The sequence below is a fragment of the Bactrocera dorsalis genome, chromosome 4 (genome assembly GCF_023373825.1).
Source record: "Bactrocera dorsalis isolate Fly_Bdor chromosome 4, ASM2337382v1, whole genome shotgun sequence".
NCBI lineage: Eukaryota > Metazoa > Arthropoda > Insecta > Diptera > Tephritidae > Bactrocera > Bactrocera dorsalis.
This window is the reverse complement of record NC_064306.1, coordinates 29,297,059-29,318,610: the sequence shown is the minus strand read 5'-3', so window position 1 is coordinate 29,318,610 and position 21,552 is coordinate 29,297,059. Positions and strand designations below refer to the sequence as shown.

The 21,552-nt window shown below is 35.9% G+C and overlaps 1 protein-coding gene across 2 annotated transcripts in view; it reads right to left on the bottom strand.

Moving 5' to 3' along the window:
• Positions 1-21,552, bottom strand: part of LOC105233925 (irregular chiasm C-roughest protein) — a 322,958-nt gene that overhangs the window by 254,419 nt on the left and 46,987 nt on the right. Inside the window, exon 1 of one of the 2 annotated variants that reach the window (XM_049456252.1) lies at positions 19,527-19,796. The exons of the other annotated variant lie outside the window; for it this stretch is intronic. The gene's annotated coding sequence lies outside the window, so the exon portion shown is untranslated. Of the gene's footprint in view, positions 1-19,526; positions 19,797-21,552 lie in introns of those variants that run through there. 2 annotated transcript variants of the gene reach the window in all.

Sequence of the window (21,552 nt, the reverse complement as noted above, 5' to 3'; positions counted from 1 at the left end):
TACCTCAAAACTATATAGAACTTAATGGAGAATATTCCGAAAAACAATAAGGCAATTTTCGATTATAAATTTAGCCTCTAGTCCCGAAATATAAAAGCAACCAACGTATCCTATATATGCTCCATCACTTTGAAACCTGTTCAAAGACTTTAAGATTAAAAATGCAGGAAATGCAAAAAAGTTAAAAGCAAATGAAGCAAAAAAGAGAATTTCTCCAATAACCAAACTCACATTCAACTAATAACACCATACCACATGATAGAAGTAGGCATGTAGGAACACTAACGAAATTAAAATTGTAAGAAATTTCTATTCAGATGAGATCTCTCCAATTATTCAATCGTAAATCAAATACTACTTTTGTATTATTTCATAAGACCTTTTGAACCATAAATATTCCGTTCAAATTAATGCAGAATATTATAGAAGTTTGTATGACTTTCTTCAAGGAATGAGCCCAGAGTATGTTGGTACAAAACTCAATAAGGAACAGAGGGATGGCTTAAGACTTTAGCATCAGAGTTGTTAACTAGTCAAGGCTTTAAATATACGCTGTATTCGTAGAAACTACTTGGTGAATATTTAATGTTGCTATAACAACAGCAAAAAGGGCTCAAAAATCAGAGAGAATCTAAAAGTGAAAGGAATTATGACAACACGACAGATGGTACGAAAGTACAATATCCTTCTTTCGTGAAACGTTTGATAATCTGCGATCTAACCATTGAATCATAGATCACATAGATTTCGCTGAACTCACTTTTACTTTTGTGCAACAACTTCGTTAGTCCCTATTTCCTACAGGCCAGCCCAACTAGGCTGTATGCCATGAAAACCTTTGAAAATTTATTGTGTGCAACCGTAATTGATGTAATCGCTGCAACTCCAAAGCATTCACGAGGAGTGCAGTGTGAAATATTTACGTTTTTTCTTAAGCTGCACAAAAAGGCAGCTTTGGTGCCAACAAAGCGCTCAGCTTGCAACATGCAAAGGGGCGTAAAAGTGCAACACGGTCGCACCAGTCGGAGCGAAAGTTGTTCAGCGGAAGAACGCTGTCGCTGTTTCCGTTAAAGTTGCAATAGCGCCAACATCAAAACAGCATGCATTGAATAGAGAAAAACAAATAGTCGATAAAATTTATTTACATGCCACATGTATAACCGTTACATTTTTTAGCGTTTAGTGGCGCTTATCAGCTCTGTGAAATAAGGAGAGATAAAAATGTATTTAAATGCATGTAGGAAAATAGAAAATTGCAGAAATATTGCGGACGCGCACAAAATCAACAGCCATCAACAACGCTTTGCAAGAGGAAAAAAGCAAGTGCAAAGCAAAATATTAAAAAAAAATATTAAAATTGTATGTAGAAAAAAATATAATTTCAGCACTTTAATTACAGGCGGCCGTTTGCCTATCAGTGGTTTCGAAAAATCAAATTTCCGTCGACGCAAAAGCAAATCGGTACTGACCCGAAGTTTATACGATCAAAGGCTGTCAACTCCGCGATATGCTTCAAAATTATATGATACTTATTATCTGTTGCTACGAAAACAAAAACATTGGAGTATAGATTCTGCTTGGTCAAATCTTTCAAACAGGTTCAGCTTATTTCATCCCGAAAGATCAGATATGGACATTGCATTTATTGTTGAAATATTTATGTCAATTTTTGAAAAAGCTAAAGAGTAAAAATTATTTAAAGAATAGATTAGAGGGGGTCGTTAACCAACGCCAGCTAAACACACGCGAGGTCCATATCTCCATTGTTAGCACTAAAGATGACACAGGGTCTAAATCGTTATCATTCTGATGTGAGCGGGATAAGCGTGCCCCTTATTATTAGCTCATCGGCTAAGCCAGCGATTTCGTATGACCAAGAACCCAAACGAGTTTGATAATGAAGTAGCTATACATATCTAGTGGTTAGACACTTCTTGACTAACTATAAGCGCACAGTTTGCGAGCTCAACGCTATAGCCAGGAAGATGAGCGCCATTGACTTGGGGGTGGCCAGTAACGATTCTTTTATATATGGCTCGCGACCTTCGGTCTAAAACCAAGTATCCTCTGGGTAGCCAAAAAAATCCATTTGAAGACGAGCTAAAGTGAGAAAGCGAAACATCCCTCCCCCGGATTCTGCGCTGGATTTTAGAACCGCCACGTAAAAAACCAGCATTCCCGCTCATCTCCGTGAATTAAGTTGCACTTCGGAGCAGTAAGTCCACTGCTACCTTAATAGCAGACACTTTTGTTTGAAAAACAATACGGCAGTCCGATAGCCTAGAGCTAAGCTTGAGAGATAGCTCCTTGCCGAAGATTCCTCGTTCAACTTTTACTCCTATCTTCGACCCATCCTTGAAATACCTCACTGTGTCCTTTTTCCAGCGAATTCCCCCATCCATATATGCCATGTCGGTATGTGCGCAGAGAAACATCCACTAGGAGTAGCCTCTGCAATGCAGTGGTTAAAGTTTTCCGGAATGCAATTGAAGAAGGATAGAATTTCAGCGCAATTCTGTTTGGACCCCTTCATATACCCAGCTCCTGTGAAACTTAGAGCGGTATTCGTAGCAATGTACCTGTCGGAAATATACACGTTTGCTGCATGTAGATTAAGATCTAGCGCCATTGTTGGTGTAGTCCAGAAGAGAGCCACTCTTTTTTAACGTTCAAGCTTCTTACCAAGTGCTGGTTAGAGGTGAACAATTTCATTCCAAAACATTAAATGTACAGTTTAAAATTGCTGACAGCGCAATTTCCAATCATTTTGCTAAACAATGAGATCACGAGAATGGCTCATTATCGATTTTGTATCATTCGATTTGCTCTTTCATACTATCACACAGTTAATTTCCTCTTTCTCTATTCAAATTAAAGATAATTAAGCAATTATCGCATCTTCTACCAGTGTTGAAAACAGTAGCAGAAACTCTGCCATAAAAAATACACGATAAAAAGCGTACGAGAAAAAATTACGGAAAAAGAAGCTTAGTGGTACAACAAACACAATGCACAAGCTGCCGATTCCGGCGCATAATTAACTCCACATTTAATGCTTAAAATAAAATAGTTAGATCATTTATGGTTTTCGTACAATTCCAAATGCTCAGGTGTGAGAGTACAACAATAAAATGTTATCATAACGTTTTTCGTAAGTAAATTGACGATGTGGTAATTCGGGTGACTGACTGCTAATCAATTAAAGTTACGAAATTCCGAAAAGTTAAGCGGCGAGCACAAAAACCCCAAATCAAACAAACTAAAACCAATGGCACAGCAGCAAAGCTAAAACTGAGCAGACAAAAAAGTAAATAAAAGCAAATAAAAAGCGAGCCACTGAAAATAAAGTATAATGGAGAAAACCAAAATATGCCGAATGGCTAAAACCTGGATGAGCACGAAGAAGCGATTGTGGTATGGCAGTATTATGTATTTTTGCTACAATTGTCCATATTGCTGAACAAGTTTGTTTTTGTTGGTGGCAGCGTCTGTAATGGCTCGTAAATAAAATGGATTTGACTATTCAAACACGAACTAATCAATCATTTTTGGTAGGTTTATTTTACTTCACAGACGAACAGATGAGGCGCTGCCAATAACATTTATGAACAGCCAATCTGGCCGTTTAGAAGTGTGACGGAGATGGAGAGGGTTAAGCCCGATGTTACAGTTATAAAAACAACATATTTGTGTATTTATTCATTTGAGCGTGAATGCTGAGGACAAGAGACGGTCAAAACAGATTGACTGCCGTTGCTGTTACAGCCGTTACAGTCAAAACCGGCAGCTAAGTGTTTGACACAAGCAATCATTCACCAGCTGACAGAATGACTTCACAAATACCTGACTGACTAGCCGACTGCATGCTCCATTGACTGATTGCCAGACGTACATGCATGTTAGATAGCCTGGTGACCTACAGACGAATGAGCGAGAGCGAGAGCATGAACTTCAGAGTTTCAGTTTTGCCACATTGACTCACACTTTCGTGTGTCCCGAACTGTTGTTGAGACATTCCATTGTGCATGGTTGATGGGATGGGCAAGGCAGTAACAATAAGCCAGTAAGAAATATTGAGTGAGGTAAGACTTTAGTGCGGGGGAAATGAGAAAATACCAAATAAATAAAACACATAAATATTCCTTACACTTGCAGTCATATGGAAGAAAAATATCGTAATCAACCTCAAACACCTCAACTTTGACATCTAATGTAGCATAACAGCAGGCGCACTGGCGCAGATATATAGTGAGGGTGAAATGGAATATGTTTACGAAGGTGTGTGATTAATGTTCCGGTAAATAAAAGTAAATGTTATATAGCTATGGTAGTCATAGCTATGGTAATCTTATTGCTTTACAAGAGAGTATGTGCGATTCTCCTCAAGGTGCGACTGTCATCTACGCCGTAGTTAAACCTTATTCCTTACTCCTTCAGCATCATTTTAAATTAGACATTTTTAAATATTACAATATATTACTGAAGTGAAGTTAGAGTAGCCAGAACAAAAAACCATGCCTACAAAACACAAAAAAAACCAAGTGAAAAACGGGTCATCCTTCAAACATAATGACGGTACACTGTTATTCGCGGGGAGTATTCGGGGCTAGCCCTAAATAATGACATCGAAATTTGATTTTTTCTAGGCTAGTATTTAAGATTTATATTATCCATATTCATTACAAGAAGACTGGAAAATTCTAATTCATTAAATAAAGTTGTAGTCGTAAACTTGGATATAATGTTGAGAACTTCAGAATTATTGTCATGTAACTCAAACCTGGAGAACAAAAACGAAAAATAGGCGTTGAGGGAAAATATTACGAAATCATTTATATAACAAAGAAAGATATATGGACTATAAACAATAATCTTCACCTGGCTTGCGTTCTCGATTATTTCAAATCAGTCCAACGCACCATCTTCTAACGACAGGTCATAGTGAAAAGGGCAACAAATAACGCTTGACCTTTTAAATAAGAAGCTAAAAGAAGTCAAGGAAGTCTCTCAGTTTTTTAAAGCAAGCTTGACAACCTTCAAAGAAAACTTATGTTGAAGACTCCGTTTTTCATTAAATGGAACATTTGCATGGTATATGTGGTAGTTATTGAAAGTTCTAGAGTCCATAGAATTGTAAAGTTAAATAATCATCAGCGTGAAACTTTGAATGACTCTATGTTAAGACTAGTTACTTATTACAGTCATCTACATACCTACCGGAAGCCAATGGAAAAAGGTTCAACGGAAGCCCAAATGAGGCTCTTGCATTAGTATTATTCCTGCCGCCTATAGACATCTTCGATAAAATTGTGCGGAAAAATCGGAGGAACGACTACAGACGCCAGTAGAATTTACATATAGAATCTTTGGGCATAGCACAGTGGGTAATGGCGGTTGGCAGACTTCGGCTACTCGCTTCTATTTTTCACTTGGGGAAAGAGAATTCAAACGGAACTCAGAAAGAGTTGGTATGTGTGTAGTCATGGTCCCTGTACGAACACATTAAACATTTACACGGATGAATCGAAAATGTAAGACGGAGTTGGCGCGGGAATATACACTTTGGAACTAGCCTTGAGTCAGCCTCATAAGCTACCGGACCACTGCAGTATATACATACGTAGGCAACCAAGCAGCCATAAAGGTCATAACCTCATTTCGCATATCGGCCAGACATCGGTAAAACTGAGATAGTGGACGAGAATGCCAAGAGTGGTGAATGGCTGTCATCTAAAAATGTGACCCACAGTTATGTACTACCGTTGGTTGTAAGACTTGTTAATTTAAATTTCGTGCCAAACCCCGTTCTTCTGATGTCGAAATGTTTAGAATGTTGGGAAGGCATTTCGGTGATAATTGCTTGTCCCGAGCAAGTTTTTTTGCTTGGTATACATATATGTATTATTCAAAGATGGTCGAGGACGCGTTGACGATGTGGTTGATCATTTGAGCCTAAGGAAAGTGATAGCACGATTGGTTTAAAAATCAGATCTATTCGTATGTTTACAACCCGGAAACACCCGATCCGGCCGAATATCGTTGCAAAGGTGGCCGACGCCGAAAAAAAAAAACGACAAAGCAGGTCAGAAATCCAGGTCGATATTATGGGCCGACAAACTCGTGTTTTTTTCACCACGTTAATTCACCGTTTATTGCATTGATTTTTCTTTGTGAGTTTTTCCACCAAAGTTTCAACCAATATCGTGCCGCAACCACTGTATTCACCTGATTTGGCTCCGTGTGACTTCTCCTCCGACCGCTTCGGGGAAACTGTTTTGAATCAATTGAAGACGTTAAGTGAATCGCCATAGAAGGCTATACCGGAAATTGACTTTAACAACTGTTTGGAGGATTGACAAAACATAGGCACAAGTGTATCGGGACCAAAGTGAATTACTTTGAGGGGGACGACAAAGATTTTGAAGAATAAATGAAGAATTCTAAAATTATGAACAAAGTCCTATTATTTTTTGCAAACTGCAAAAATCTAAGCTGCAAAAACGGTAGATTAGAAACACACAAAGTTCCTATCCGCTTTTAAAGGAAAATTACATTGTTATAATACTCACTGGTTACAGTCTGGTGCCGACACACCCCGCAGAATGGGGCTGATCGAGAATACTACAGGAATTGCCAAGAGCAAGGCACCAAGGCAACAAAAGAGCTTCTCTTGTACACTTGTCCCGCATTAGCAAGACAGTACTTCAAAGATTTGCCGGCCACACGGTATGAGACACTGGAAGAGTTGTCGTTAGTGAGGCCGCATAATCTGTTAAAATTAACGCCGAACACTGCCATATTGAAGGATAATGAACTGAAACTAGTCAATCTGACTCCGTTTGACATCGCAAGGACCAAAACTACTCTATGTGAGGCTCATTAGCAGACCAGACTAACAAACCCATTTCAGTCTTTGTTGAATCTACTTATATTTTTAGAAAGATATTCCTTAATAAAATTGGATTAGAGTATAATTTAAAATTCACTAGTAACTTCTGCTATTATTATCTTGTTTCCATTGTGTAATATTTTGGCCTCCATGCCGTGTTGTAATTTGTTAACTCATCTAACTTTTCGTGTTCGTTCAATAGACAAGAATACTAGAGTAAAAGTATCCAATTAGAAACGAAGCAAGACTAAAGAAATTAGATGCAATAAAGTTTAAACAAACGTAGGATTAAAAGAAGAGAAGAAACGTGAACCACGAAACAATGGAATAGGCTCAGTAACAATGAACGATGTACGATTTGTTGCACAATCAATTGGAATTAGTTAGCACACAATGGGAATTCTGACCTGCACGTGCTTAAGGTGATAGAGTGTTGGCGCAGTGGCGTTAACCCGGACCCGAGTGGGATACATATACAAGGGAATAAGAGGAGAGTGCAATAAGGTTCATAATGAATATGTTATTGTTGTGGTCAACGTTGTTGTTGTAAGCAATAGTAGTTGAAGCATAGAGAAATGGTGTGAACAAAAGTATTTGGAAACATAATGAATAGACACCCTCAAGCAGCAGCCACCTCAGTTCACACGGCACAGCCACCTGCTGCGCGGTTACGGTTGCGGAGTGGTCAGATGCAAATTCTTTAGAGACCTTTTTGGTGAGTGTGAGTATGTACGCATAACATAACTTTAGTATATTAGGGGGCGCATAAAATAGATTTGTTAAGGTTAATAACTAAATTTAAATTTATATAAAAACAGAGAAAGTGTTTGAGAAGAAAGATGGTAAATAGTGAAAAATAACCGAACCGGTAGCCAAGTGTAGAGAAAGGAAATGGAACAAAATACAAACAACACATTGCTTTGATCGAATAAAAACAACGGTTTATCTGTGACAAATAATGCCTTGAGAATATTGCCTACAATCGTTAATTGTAGCAAATGGTCTATGTTTGAACTCATCAATTGCTCTTTGCTTTATCGCTAGGAACAACAAATTAGACATTACAGATATGTTGCAAACACATTAATTAGCCAGTTCGACCTAATTTCTAGAGGTTAATTTATATTGAGACTTTCCGGTTCTAAGGCAAAAAATAACAGCAACAACCGCATGGGCTGAGGGAAGCGAAGCGCACAGCCAACCAGTGAGCAAGACTATAAATACACATCTACAAATACACACATACCTACACAGACATGTATGTAATAAGTAATTGCAACATCTAGTAGCATTGCCACAATGACCCCAAAGGGCAATTAATTGCCGAGCCAAGTAATAGGGTAGCGCGTACAGAAGCAGGAGCAGAAAACGAAGTAAAGAAGCACAAATAGCTTCGTACTAAACCTTTAAAACTGTAAAATTAAAACTGAAGATTCACATGCATGCAGCCTCCAAACAGCTATTTGAATTCATCGAAAGAGCGGCAATATAACGAAAGCAAAAAGTAGCCAAAAACAACAGCAAAGACACATTACGAAGAATGAGCATTAAAATTGAACTCAAGTACTTCACTGGCTCCGCACAGGGAAGACTGTGGCGGATTCATTGGAGGCAATTTGCAAGTTACGCGCAGCCGTAAGACTCTATTTTAGTCTTGAGTCTTCATAGCTTGCTTTTGTGTGCTTAAAAATATAAATAATATGTATGTGTATACATACATATGTACATTTGTCGGTGCGTTTACGTAAGTTACGGTATGAGTGCGTATACTCTTTATGGTAGGCTACAAAGCGCTGACTACAGCTTTTAATTAATCTGAATTAAGACAATAACTCTGATTAGAACAAATATTTATTTAAATGTTTCTTCTTTCTCACAAATTCTTCTAAATACCAGTACGATGGATAACCAGCATTTCTACAGTAGTAAGCAAAAAATAGAAGAAAAGATAGAAATTGTTCGTATTTAAGAAAATTTTGACGGAAGACACGTCTCCAGTATTTAAACGTGCGTACGCACCGAGGTCCTAACATCGACTCGGACCACTATCTTGTTGAAGCGAGGATACGCACACGCCTCGGAGCAGCATAAGCGCATGGCAAAAATACAAGAAAAGCTCGACGTCGAGAAGCTGCAACCACAACAGGCAGCCGAACGATTTTCTACTCGACTTGCACTCTTGGTCTCTGAGATAACTGTGGAACGCATTTGTAAATAAAAAAAGAAAGAGGCCAAACAGGGGTAATATTCGAAAATCTACGAAAAGATCCGGAGCATACTTTTGTAGAACCCCCACGAGTAATTTAGTGACCCATGCCCAGAACATACTGAAATTATTAAATGAACACTTGTGATAAATGGCAGTGAAAGCTTAACGCCAAGAGATGATGAACACGATTCCCCAATCGATGACGATGGAGCGGACGTTTCATTGCCCGACCATGAAGAAGTTCGAATACCAATTACCCGTCTGAAGAACAACAAATTACGATGCTTTGCCGAGCTATTGAAATTCGGCGGCGAAGAACTGATATCGAGCAATCATTAGTTTCTTTGCAGAATATGGTCGGACGAAAATATGCGCGACGATTGTGTGCTCTGCCCAATCCACAAAAATTGTGTGAAAGCTTAAGCCCACCGTCATCAAACTGATTGGCCTTATAAGTTTGGTTTTATACCCAGAAGATCAACGAAATTGGAAAAAGAAGGACAGGTACACCAATCTCACATACTCTGGAATGGAAACAGGTAGGAGCAATATTCTCTTCTTACGGCTGTCTACTAGATGGTTGGGCCTCATGTGGTTTGAGAAGTACTGACCCGCCAGCTAATGCTAGCAGGACTTGGACAGCCATAAGATGCGTCTGTGCCGTGTTAAATACGTATTCCTGCCAGCTCTTCCCCAGCAAAATTCATACTTTCTCGTCGTAGGGGTTCCAAGTTGTCGTTGTCCGCTCAGTGGTATCATCGCAACACTTCCTATTTGAAAGTCGCGCCTTTGCGAGATCAAGGCTGAAATATCTTAATGTTAAATTAGCGGAAATACACATAACGCATAAAAAGATTTATGACAGATTCAGCGTTCCAGACTTAATACGCAAGTTTTGGCGATTTTCTATCTTCCCTAAGCCAACCATCTGTGATTTGTTTCATGGAGATTAGCCGCAGAACGCAGTCTAACCTATTCTTCCATATGAAAAAGTAAATAAAACACATTGCAAAAAGCGGAAAATTAACGTTCATTTAACAACAATTACTGCGCATCGTATATATTCAAATAAATAAATGAAAAGGGTTCAGAAATTTCTTAGTACATTATAATTTTTGAGGGAGATCTAATTAAGAAAAGCAGATCTACTTCTCATCTGATATCTGGGAATTCAAGGAAATTCATCAATTTCACAAAGAAAAGTTTTTACTAAGTAGGAGCAGAGCTGAAAGCTTAAAAAATTCCAATTTCTTTCCTTAAAAGAGATTTTTGGAAAAAAAATTATAAAAAGAGTTAAACGAATAGATTTTAAGATGAGGTTGTACATGGGGGATCATCATTTTTTGAATTTGCAGAAAACAAAAGAAAGGATAAAAAAAAGTTTCCATTTAGAACTTGATGTGCCAGTTTGTATGGCAGTTAAATGTTATAGTGCTTCGATCTCGTCAATTTGTGCGGCGATGGTACCGTTGTCTCAAGCAATTATCCACGCAAATGGTATGAGTATACCTTTTCAAAAAAAAAGTTTTTCATATAGGCGCTTGATTCCGATCATTCATTGTGCATGGCAGCTATATATTAAAGTGATCTGATTTGAACAATTTATTCGAAGATTGCACCATTGCTTTAGGCAATATTCCATGCCAACTATTTTGAAGGTATCTCGTAAAATGAACAAGTTTCCTAAATATACCGTCTCGAGGGTTTAAAAGAGCTGTATAAACTCAGGAAAATGTTTCTTATACACCACCAACTTATGTGCTCTTTTCTTTTCATACTATGTACAATCCCATAAGTTCTTTAATTTGAATACAAATGAAGAAGCCAAAACTATTTTCTTACGCATTTACTCAGAAACGATATCCGACAATGAGTAAGTAGCGATTCATTAAAGCCGCACTTGCGAAAAGTTCACTAGCCTCGCTTTCCGCCGGTAGACAGATAAGCAAAAGCAAAATCCAACATTTAACATAAAAAGAAAGAAAGAACATGGCTTTTCGTACGGTACTCGATGCTATTTAATTAATTAAGATTTACGAGTGTAAGCTTAATGAATTGCGTAGTTATGAAGTACATATAACTGTATAGCTCACACGGAATCAAAATATGTACGACAAATCTTTTGAAGAAACCCTTGAATTTCAGTGCGAATTTCCTTTGCCGATAAAGTGCAAAGTCACACTAATATTTCATCCAAAATAGTTTCTTATTTGTCTTTCCAAGTATTCCAGCGCAAAACAAAAACCCAATGAAACAGACAGTCGTAGACGCAAGAGAGTGTGGCAATTGCAAAATTATCACTTCTTAGAAAATAAAAAATGAATGGAGAAAATGGGAAAATCATACCTAAAACACAAAATGCCGCACTAATGAGGCTAACTCAGCCAGTGGAGCAACAATGTTTTCTCTAACTTCACCCCATTTTAATAGTCAACTCTACAAATAGCACATAATTTACACATATTTCATTACAAATTAACGTCCACTAATTATGCAAAATTCGCAAAACATTCGATTTCTCCTCTTCCAGAATTTTCCAAAATTCCTTGAATTCGAATGCCACACTTTGATACTCTCGGTAAATGTCTGCCATATACATAGGGCAACACACATTTACAAGTAGTTTACTCTATATAAAATTTCATAAGAATTTGAATTGTGAAAACTCATTTCTGCTCTTTAATTTCCCTTTCGAGTACTTGCCAACGAGTATTTCGTGCTTTAATGAGTTCAATTAAGATGCAATTAATATTTGCGCGCTTCTCATGGAAGGTCGTAAATTCAATACTGGCAGACAGCAAGCGCATCATTCAGATATTGAAAAAAATATTAAAAATAAATATTAAATTCTCCTTCTCTATTTAAGAAATCTCAACCCTGTTAGCAATTTTGACTTAAAATTCAAATGCTATTGATACAGAAGTCAACTTTATGTGTATTTATTACTTAATCTAGGTTAAGTCATACTAAAAATAAATAAAATTGTGCCAAACAAACCTTTTTGGAGCAACTAGGATGAGTGTATGATACAAAAGTGGATGATTTTACTCGTTCGTATTTCATATTGATGAATAACGTGAACTATATTTCGTCAGTACCCCATTCGTTAAAATGCACCACCGAAATTCGGAGTCAGTAACCTCAACTTTACAAAAACTTTACGTACAATTTTTAGTCGTCATAACAGATCAACAATTGAGCGTCTAGTGAAAAATCAAATTGACGCAAGAACTGAAGCCGCCACCTGACCACCAGCATCGTCGTATATTCGTGAATTGGACTGAGCAACCACAATTTGAAATGTTCCGAATTTTCATCGAAAAATCATCTTCAGCACTGAGACTCATTTCGGGCAGATTGGCTTCGTCAATAAGCAAAATATGATTTATTGGTCAGGCAGCAATCCAAACGTACTCCATAAGTCAAAATCCCGAAAAAATTACCATTAGATGATATGGACTTGGACAATGTATGGTTCCAACAGGACGGCGGATTATTGAGAAGCAAGTTTGGTGAACGTGTTATCTCACGAAATGCCCCAGGGCCGCCTCGGTCGTGCGATATGACGCCGTTAGCCTATTTCCTGTGGGGCTAGGTCAAGTCTACTCCAATAAGCCAGCGACGGTTGATGAACTTCGAACGAGTATGGAACGTGAAATTGCAGCAGAATCGGCCGATTTATGCTTGAAAATCGTCGAAAAATGGATTCAGCGTCTGGAATTCTGTAAGCGAGAAATCGTCAGGCTTTATATATTACAAACGACTTAGTCTCTCAGTTTTCTAGATATCGGACTAAAGACTTCAGACTTTATCTGCTCTTCAAAAAGTTATTAATTTTTTGGAATCGCTAATATCAAAGCACTTTAGGATATAGCTGCCCTGCAAACCTTTCAATGAAAATCTGTATCGTCGATGGTTACCTCTCTTTATCTAAACAAAATATCTTCACAAAATATAGCGGGATTTTTTGACAAAGACAGCGGTACAATCACCGAAAAAATGATTCTATCTAGATATACATTTTTATGCCTTTTTATACTATAAGAAATACACATGTGAAGGCTATGATATCTTGCAGCAGAAATTAGCGTCCTTTTTTCTTCAAATTAAGATTACCAGTATATTGGAAAACTTTTCGAAACTTGCTCGACAGTAGCTCGATCATACTGTGTTAATGTCGGCCATTTATGCTTATTGGGTTACAAAGCAGCCGCCGTAATGAAGAAGCTGTGAGACATTAAAGTTGAGTAGCGAGCAATTAAACTGAAGCAATAAATGCGCACACAGTTAAATGCTGGCAAATATGACCAAATTTAAAGACAACAACACACAGATAAATGGTATGTGAGGCGTGTTACGCTTTTATAGCTATATCAATACGCAAATTGATTACAAAGTTAAAACTAAAATGACTAAAATGCAGCAACTCAAATCAAAAGAAAGATAAAATGACACCAACAGCTAAAGCGAGTTACCCTCTTTGAGCTGCTCAGTCTACAATATTTAAACCATTTTATAACAACAAAATCGTAAATATGTATGTAAAACGCACGTGTCTGTCTTCGGATGAGTCTTTATTGTCATGTAAATTACATTATTTGTGTATGAATCTGCGGCAATATCTTAAAACAGCTTAAGTTGACTTAAGTTAATAGTCAAGAAATAGAATTCATCTTGCCAACTTTGTCAAGATACCTTACTGTGCCTTATTGTAAGCTATAACTAGAACTGAAAGCTTTGCATTGGGCGCAAAAATTGGTAAAGAACATACCAAGACATCTAATAGAAGCCAATATATCTATTTTAGCCTAAGTCGATTAATGCTCGTTTTAGCTTTAACCTCAAATATTTAGGCTTGCTTGCCTTGTCGGTTTGGTGTTGTTTCGGCATTTAAACAGCAAATTATATTTGCTCTCTAAATCAATTAAATGTCGATGTTTTAAAACATGCGCGCTAATTTTAATGAAATTAACAAACGAGATACCAAAAAGACTACAAAACTTAATAAATTCCATCGTGCGCCATTAAACACCAAATTATTCATCATTTACATATAGTTTATATGTATGTATATACTCCACACTGTGTCGTCAAAACAAAAGAATTATTAATAGTTAGCTTCATTAAAACCACCCAAAACAGGTATTAGCTTGTAGACTTGGAAAAAACTGCGTTAACAAAACTGCCATGGTGGTCAAGTTTGAATAAAGGTACAGTGATGTAGCTATTCCTGCCATACATGTATGTATGTATTTAATTTCTTAGTCATAGTCAGGTTGTTTGTTCACTAGTCTCTCAGCTTTTGAGATATCGATCTGAATATTTGAATACCTCCTTTTTCCTTAAGAATTTGAATCCATATCAGGGTCTTGATTGGAAAACTTTTCACTTGGCGAGATATCTTCTCGAAATATGGCATATATTATTGTCCAAGGCAAGACTACAATAATCGAATTGTTCGAATCGGACTACTATAGCAGTCAGCTGACATATAAACTGACCGATTAAAATCAAAGTATTTAAACCACCTCTTTATGCTAGAAGAAAATCAAAGTTGTTTCTTGTTTTTGAACAAAAATGAAAGAATGATCTTTTGAAAAACTCATTCTACCAAGTTTTAAGTGTTACGATCCAAATCTGCTGATATATTAACCGGATAGGAAAGAAATTTTATCGCAACAGGCAATCCGAGATTTTTTTTTAACAAAATCGACGACTTGACAGCGAACTGCTGATTACGATACAAACTTGGACAACTTTCAAAACTCATGGTACGATTAATTTATGGATTGAGTCAATATAATCCCGAAGAAGCAGGTAAAGTACACAATTTCGATCCCAAAACCTCAAATATATATGCGTGTAACGAATCCCATAATTATCTCATTCTTAGGTCCACGGCCCTACTAAACTGGAACGAACTCGGCAGCTCGGAAACTTTTTTATGCAGTTACAAACCATTTGGAACACTCACCTTAATAAACAAATTTAATTAATTCCCCCTACGGGCTACATGTAAAATGGTAAAATATCTTCTCAGAATAGGTCGATTTCTGCCTTAATGGCCGGGTCAACAAACATAATTTTCGCTCTTGGGGTCAATCAAATCCTAGTGTGTTTCAAGAAACGAAGTTGCCTCCCCAAAAATTCTCCATTTGGCCCAGATCATTGGTCCTTATTTCTTTCGAAATCAGGTTGGAAATGTCATTACAGTCAGCAAGTAGCAAGCGTTATAACACGATTTTGACTGACTTATTTACGCGGATTTTGAAGAAATCGACGCGTGAATTATATATTTTCAACGAGATGGTCAGCCGTCTCAAACATGGACACATTGAGTAAAAAGTTTGACGTCTCGTTAATTTCAAAAAAATCGCCAAATCAAACGGTCACCAAAAACATGCCTTTAGGATCCCTCAGAGAAAGTAGGGTATTTGAAATCAAAGGCTTATGCCAAACAACCAGCAATGCTTGAGGAGCCGAAATACTACACCCAATGGCATAAAATTATATACATAACAAAAAATATATATTTTGACCAAATGTAAGTGTTTTATTTCATTTTAACATCAAGTCGTTTTTGATGGTAGACCCTTTAAGTTATACGAGTACATATCTAGAAATAAATTAACTATAATACTTGGTAGCCTTAGGTCTGAAAAGCCATCTCAAATTTAATAATGTAATTTGTAATACTTTACATTCCAATATAAAATATTTCAAATCCAATTAAGCATCTAATGGGTTAAAGGGAAAGACGCAAAAATCGACTAGTCAACTGCTTAAAATTTAACTGTTAAAAATCGAAAACGTTAATCACCGTTAATCACTTAAATATGCAAAATAGTTGGCTCTAAACGAAGTGTTTTAGATTAATTATGTGAAAATGGATGAAAAAAGCATTAACGTAAATAAAGTAAAGCAAATCAGAAACTGGCTCGTGCCATGACTTGCATGTATGTATGTGTATAAGTTTAGAGTGTTACTATGTATGTATGTATGATTGTTCACAAACACAATAAATCAACGGAATAAACAAATGCAAAGCGAAGCAAGTGAAATCATAAAAGTTCAAATCAAAATCGACGGAAAAGTTGCTCTTGAAGTAAATACACATATGTACATATGTCAGCATATACACATATACAACTGCCACATTACGGACAGCCCTCATAGTCGGACTTCCCTCATAGCTGCACAAATTTCATGATCACAATGTTTTCATTAATAATTTCATAAAAAACCAATTTCTTTAACCGGACATGAGTACGTTCCAACCGGACACGGAAACTATTTTGATATCGTTTCGTCAAATTATTTCTGTTAAACGAACAAGATTTCATAAAATTGGTCAAGAAATTTGTGTAAAATAGTTATTTTATTTCTTATTAATTTTTGGTGTTTTGGGGCAGTTTGCTTTAAGAACAGTGCCTAACAGCCAACAAATTTTCTACCGCTGATGCGGTCTGGTTAGCGGTGGCTCAACGGAAACTAATGGGATTATTGTCATTCATTCACACCTAGCTGACATTGGCTCGTATTTATTAGTTTAATAAAAATATATGTAGTTCTGATTTTCAGCTTCTGGATCTAAGAATGCATTTTAAACACTATTTTTTGCCCCATATATGGAAAGCTCTCTTAGACGGACAAAAACACTGCGAAGGCCGATGTCCGCTTATAAGGAGTTTCACTGTATATGCAATAGTAAATATATAAGTATACTTACATATATGCTGTATATATATACTTATTATATTTTATATATAACTTGTATGTAATTAATATTGTTTATTATATTCTCCACATTCTCACAAAGTCTATTTAAAAAAAAATTAAACTCATTTATTATTATTTTCGCTCGCTGAGAACATAAATTTTATTGTTTGCAAAAAAATGTATAATTTTATTTAAATAGTATGAAAGCGTTAAATTTAATGTGATGCTATTATTTCAAAATACAAATGATGTCAAAAAATTTCAGCAGCGTTCATAACAGAGTGAATTGAAAGGCGAACAGGTGCTCGTGAATAAAATATGTGAAATATATGTACATATGTATGTGTATGTACACACATACATAGATACATACATGTACGTATAAAAAGAGTGCATATTGTACGTATTTAAGTGTTATATTAATATTTTAAGCCTATTTTGCGCGGTGATTTATGTAGCGTTATACGGCATTGTTGTATTGTCTGCAGTTAAAATTGAAATTAATAAATATTTAAATTAAAAAACGAGTAAAAGAAAATTTGAAAGGCTGCGATTTGCATGTGGCAAATAAATCATCGTGTGACCGTCTGCTAAATGAGTTGGCGCCCATTTCTGTGGAAAGAAGGAGGCAGACAAAAGTTGAGTTCTTATTTGTTGCTTGGTGGTCCACGGGCAAAAACAATGTGACTGTAATTTATTTATTTTGCAGTTTAGGCAATTTCAAGACAACACACAAAAAGATTTAGAAAAAAGTTCCCAAATAAATCTCTCGCAAAGGCAACAGCAACAGCTGCCACTACAGGCCACTCACTTGCGTCTCTGCTGAAGAACCGTACAGTTGTTTCCTTGAAATCAAGATTTGCTTTATGACTTCGGCACCATACCTTCTAAGCCATGCTAATGCCGCCTTTTATTACACTTCTACGCGAATTCACCCATTCACGCCACCATTAAATAGCCAGCCACTCATAGTCGTAGCTGCTGGTCGTAGTCATCAGTATTTACATTTAATTTAATTTCATTACATTTCATTTAATTATTTCTGCATTTTTTGCTGCCCAGCATACCCACTTCCAACATGAGTGGCTTAGCAATCCCTTTGAATTACCGTTATGCGGCAAGAGTACATGGAACTTTTGGCGCTTTTGAAAGTCGAATACTTATAAATCAACGGAACCGCTGTCAACAACAACCCGCACACTTGCTCACATACATACATACATACATATTTGCACACAAGTTTACTTTTTCTTAGAACTTTACTGTGAAAGCTTTAAAATACCCAGCAAAAACTCATAAATTTTCAGCGGAGTTTCTATTATTCTATTCAGTAACCTTTTAGGTGTAAATTGTTTTGCATTTCGCGCAAAAAAATCAAACATTTAATGTTTTTTTTGGCGTGAACATTTTTGTTGCTCCCCAACCGCGCTGCCGTTTTTTCAAGTGCTCCCAGCTATGAACATAAATGAAGTGGCCCAGACCCTAAAAGGGGTAGGTGGAGCGGAGATGTGAGCACTTTTTTACGCATTTTTAAGCACAATTAAGTGCGGCATAAAAAATACAGCTACTGTTAGTTTAAGCTTAAAAATACATGAAAGCGATAAAATTTTCGCAAGAGTTTGCTATAAAAGGGTTTAATGAAAATTTCATCGAATTTTTGTGTGCTTTCTTTCTTTACTTTTAGATATGTATGTATGCATGTGCCCTAGGGAGCAAAACTGTGGTAGCGGGAACGTATTTCGATTTCTTTGCTTGTAATTTTTTTAATCACTGGATTCTACATGATTTTTATACCCAATAAAATGCGAACAGGTGTTTGTTACGTCGAGAAATTGACAGCTAAAAGGCATAACGGGAATAATTGAAAATCAACACGCAGAAGCTTTGGTAGATAGTATGTTAGTTTTAAATAGATGTGAATAGTTTTAGTTCTAAGCGATATATGCACATACAAAATATAAAAGAAAACTGTATAATTTAAATCTTTTATAAAAGACCAAACTAAAAGTATATAAACTTTCTATTCTGCACAATGATTTGTTATTATTTTATAGAATCCTTTGGCATGGCTGTAAGGAGAAATGGAAGACCTAAATATGCAACCAAACAGCCGAAATAAAACGAACTCCACATAATGGTTAGGAATTGTTTGGTTATGACTTCAAATTCTAAAGTTTATATATTAACATACATATAAAACTTCTTACTAAAGTCAAAACTTTTTCAAAAATAGTGTCGAAACATAAAATACTGAGTGTAGTTCTCGTGAAAATAATATAAATACGTTTTTGGCATTTTTGCTGGTTAAATTCTCTGCAGTTTATATTTCTCAATAACTCAGCTCATTACTTCTTTGGAATACCGAAATTTTTAATTATTATAAAATATAATCCTTATTTTGCTTTTTATTTTCTATTGCTTTTTATTTAATAATATAAAATACATACAAATGTGTGCATATTCATCCAATTATAATAACTAATATTATCGTATATGTCAAAATACATATATGTATGTATACATATGTACATGAACCGATTAATCTTCATTCAAGTTACGACCATTTGCTTATGAATTAAAATCGTAACTATTTCACACAGCCACCAGTGTACATTCATACCAACAAACGTGTTCATGTACATAAATCCATATACACATAAATGTACATACATACATACATATGTATATCATGAGCAGTTGTGCACTCACCAATTTCTATAAAGCTGTAAAATTTTAATTTTTATTCGAACGGCGCATAAATTTTTAAACGAGACGATCGCGACACATATTATCTGTATAACAACGAAATGCAATAATATTACTTTTTCTCACTTCACTTTATTCCTTTCGTCACCTTGACACAGCGCACATTTTTTCACCTGCATGCAAAAACATGATTGCTAAATAGGCACTTTTCTCACTACGGCACTTAATGCACATTTACACACTTTTACTTTCATTAATTAGCACTGAATTCATATTTATTTAGCACAACACACACTTATGACTGCACATTTACAACACACACTTATGACTGCACATTTATGTATATAATTAGCATAAAATAACTTCAATAAATATTATATTACTTACTTTCTAAAAACTTCTATCACGATCACGAACCGTCGCGTACCGACACCCACGCAATTGTAATATATGACTACACAGCAACACAAAGCTTTGTTGTGTTGTTAATTGCGACGACGAACAGACCCGCAATAAACGACGACCACGAGCACAGGAGAATATGAATGAAAATGCAGTTCTCCTTTTTTCTAAGCTAAGGAGACAACAACTGCATTGTTTGTTGTATGTGCAAATATTTTCAATAAACAGGTGCATGTCAGTGCTTGCTTAATGACTTTACAATGGAATATTCGTGTATACAATAAAAGAAAACGAAAAAACTAACATTGCTTTGTTGGGCTTTTACAGCGTGTAATTGCAGCATTGGGCTATGTTATGCTTATTATGCTGCTAATTAGCAGGAAAGAGGCTGTAGTCTTGCTTTTTTGTTTTCTCGCATATAAGTAAGTTACACTGATATCAAGTTTATTATTAATAATAAGAAACGCGGACTTCTGGAAAATGTTTTAATTAGGAAAAAAGTTTAATTTTGGGACACTGTTGAAATTGTCTGCATTACGTTAATATTGTTCCTGTTACTACCTGACATAATTTCATTTTTGTACTTTCCAACACTTTAAATTTTAAATATGCATGTTTAAATATTTATTTAATTTCATGGGTGCGTTTTCGAGCAAGGTGTTACATACATATGTAAATTCGAAAAACCTCTCAATAATTTAGTATATTAAATATACAGTTGTAAAGGTAATGTATTTATGAATACGACCACTAATAATTCAGCGGTAAATTTAGCGACCAATTATATATTTTATATACACTTGTCAATGTGGAAAATTTGAACTAATTCAAAAGAGAATATTATTTAAATAATATGTGCAGAAGTACGCAATATCCCAATAGTTGCAGCTAGTATTTGCTTTAACTTCTATTAGTAAGCCGACTGTATTTCATATACCGAAATCGCAATTGTGAAAATTATCTAGTTATATATTTAATTTTACTTTAGAACTAAAGTTAACCATAATTCCAACTGTTAGTTAACACGGCAAATGTATCTTGTTTTTGAAGTCGGTTGGCAAGATTTCTCGAGAACTACTCAGCCGACCTTCATGAAATTTTACACAGATATACAATTCTTAAAGACTTGGCGAAGGATTTTTTTCGATCACATCTTTTAGAAAAAAAAAATGTCGCGAAATTTTCACTGAAATTTTAATATTTTTGTAAAAATGTCTGCCAAAAATGCAGTTTTCAATTTTTTTCCTTCGTCCAAGTTGTAAGTTAAGGTTTTGACTAAAACACGTATTTTTCACTAAAGATGATCGTGTAAGGAGTTTTCCTGCCAACGCGGGCGCATCCTTATTCCAAGGCGTCACCGGAAATGGCATCGCAATGGCCGAGTTTAAAATTTTTTTCTAAAAATTTCAGAATTTCTCTGTTAATTGTGTATGTTTGTTTGAAAAAATGCTGTTTTCTACCCTAGAAAACCCATGTAAACCCTTAATATTAATTGTCCAATTTTTGGTTAGATATGTACCAGTCTCATTGTAGTTCCAAACGAATGTATACTCGTAATAGGCTCATGATGATTAAACAATTTATACTTTTCCTAACCAGTCTGATGTTCCAATGCTGGGTATGTACA